This window comes from Chelonia mydas, chromosome 14 (assembly GCF_015237465.2).
Source record: "Chelonia mydas isolate rCheMyd1 chromosome 14, rCheMyd1.pri.v2, whole genome shotgun sequence".
In the NCBI taxonomy this organism is placed as follows: domain Eukaryota; kingdom Metazoa; phylum Chordata; order Testudines; family Cheloniidae; genus Chelonia; species Chelonia mydas.
In genome coordinates this window covers 26,746,953-26,749,803 of record NC_051254.2, presented here as the reverse complement: position 1 = coordinate 26,749,803, position 2,851 = coordinate 26,746,953, and positions in this window count along the sequence as shown.

Sequence of the window (2,851 nt, the reverse complement as noted above, 5' to 3'; positions counted from 1 at the left end):
GACGGGGTTGTTCAGTTACAATGTACGTGTGTCATAAACATCACAACTACACACATGTGCAGCTGCTCTCTCTCTCTCTCTCCCCCACCCCGCTTTATTGTCTTGACTGGTTCTCTCTGGAAGGCAGGGCACATACACCCACCTCCTGCACTACACCTTTGAAAATTAATAGCTTAAAAATGACAGAATTAATGAAGCAATATATTTAAATTCACTCATACAAGATTATATAATATTCTTTGAAGTTCTGTCAGCATTAATTCACTTTCTAGCTGCATATAATCGGTAATCAAGATATGACCCTTCCTTTCTTTTTCTCACAAAACATGGTCCCCAAACTCAAATGCTGTATTCTTAGATACCAGGGGTTGGCAACCTTTCAGAAGTGGTGTGTCGAGTCTTCATTTAGTCACTCTAATGTAAGGTTTTGCGTGCCAGTCATACATTTTAACGTTTTTAGGAGGTCTCTTTTTATAAGTCAATAATATATAACTAAACTATTGTTGTATGTAAAGTAAATAAGGTTTTTAAAATGTTTAAGAAGCTTCATTTACGATTAAGTTAAAATGCAGAGCCCCCCAGACCGGTGGCCAGGACCTGGGCAGTGTGAGTGCCACTGAAAATCAGCTCGCATGCCGCCTTTGGCACACGTGCCATAGGTTGCCTACCCCTGCGGAAATACGAAAACGTCTTCTACAATCTCATTTTTTTGGTTATTTTTCTTTAGAAATATTATTTGCAGGGAATGTACTGTCAGTGTCCACTGTTGATTTCAAAGTACTGCCAGGGTTTCCATGTTCTTGGTTATAAGGACACAACAAATGTAGTTTGATAAAGAAATGGAGAAGGGGTTGTATTCCTTTACTGAATCATCACAAATTAACTTAATTGTAGTAAAGATGCTGGCACTTAATGACACATAACATGACATTTGGTGACATTTTATTGGGAGACCTTTCTTCTCGGCCATAAATCAGTCGAAAGGGTGCTATTTTTGTTGTCATGTGAGGTTTAGAGTACAGAGAAAAGAAAGTTGCTCCAGGAAATTCATCACCATTCCTCTGGGTTCTGTCCACCACCTTCTGGAATGCTCTGTAAAAATAGTGACCGATTGGTCCAATTCCTTGATATTAGCGATTGAACCTAATTTCTTGAAGAGCTGGCTGAGCAGAGTATGAGGGGAGGCACATCACATGGCATTCCTAGGACTACTTTTTGTTTTAAACGTGACGCGTTATGAACATTTTCAATGTAATAATTCAGTTTTGAAGATTTATTCACAGTATGCCATCCATGGCAGAGTGCCTGAAACTTACGTTGATTATTTGGAAATAAATACCCTAACATTATCTTGTGATGGATTCATTTGTGTTTTTATCCAGTCTGCTGCTGTCTAGGTGGCATGGTCTGCTGAAGCTATGTGTCACCCGGCCATGATTGTGTAATTGACCATATAGTGAAAATAACACCAAATGTAAACTGTTACCTCGTTATTCAATTCAGAACCTAGATCTGCCAGTATCTGCTCTGGACAGCCATGTTAATATATAATTTCACATGTCTTCTTCTCCACCTCATGTGCTTTCATAGTTCTAAGTGGAAATTCTTCTACCTATTTTGAAAAATCATCTGTAGCTGTCAGTACATACTGGTATCGCTTCTGGGATACTGGATATCGCCCGATTAAATCTGCTCTCAGCAATTCCCAGTTTTAACAACCTATGTGCAAGAACACAGGCTAGAGTTCTCATTTGGATCTTTCCTATGACATTTTTATTATAATCCCATCTATAGTAAGCAAAGTAAACATTATAATGTGGTTTCTAGAATAGTTGATGTCTCCACACAGTCAGAATCTAACTTTTGGTGTTTTTCAGAAGTAAGTAAATACAGGACAAATTTCTGCAACTGAGAACTTGCATAAATTCACCTTGCAGGGTCGGCGAGTTATATGGGCCCGTGGTGCTCGTGCTCCAGCAATATTCAGGGCCCGGGAGCCTGGGTCCACCAATGTTTGGGGCCGGGTCTCTGCCCCGGCCCCACCTGCTGCCCCCATGGGCCTCCCCTGGAGCGCCCCCGGCCCCGCCAGCTGCTCCGCGCAGTGCTCCCTCACCGGCCGCTGCTGGCTACAACACAGGGACCGGCGCGGGCGGCAGGCTGAGGTGGCTGCTGCGCCTGCGGAGGGGGGAGAGGAGGAGGTGCACATGCGATGGCAGCCCCCCTCCCCCCCGGCACCTACTGGCAGACGACTCCAACTCCGAGGAGGCTTCCTGGAGTCTGGACCTGAGCAGCTGGGGCATGGGTCTGTGTTGGACTCGTGCCCCCGCCCGCAGTCACCCCTCCTGCCCCACGCTTGGCAAGGAGATGCCCCATCCCCCACCCCCAGTGATGCTATGGTGAGGGGCAGCAGCAGGGGAGGAGGTGCACACGTGACAGCAGCCCCCCCGCCTTCTGTCACCCACCACAAGGGAGGCGAGGGGGTTCCTGGACCTGAGCAGCTGGGGCTTGGGTGAGTGCCGTGACATCCTGCCCTCCTCCCTCCGCCATTACCACTGGACAACAACGAAAAGTGTTTGCTGCTTCCTGAAGAATATCGCAAAAGAAGGGGCGACAATTTGTTTTAATTTTAGAAAGTCTTTGCTTTTGAGGGCTATTGATCCAAGAGTGCTGAGTTGTTTCTCTATTCAAAAGAGTATTAATAAAGTTGATATTCTTAGTTAAATACATTTTTCTTATGATGGTGATATTGTGGAACAGAGGGAAACTGTTAAACGCTTACTGTTTCCAGTCCACTTTTACATACTTTTAAAAATATATAAATCAGCTTACAAGGCAGGTGTGAACGTCCCAC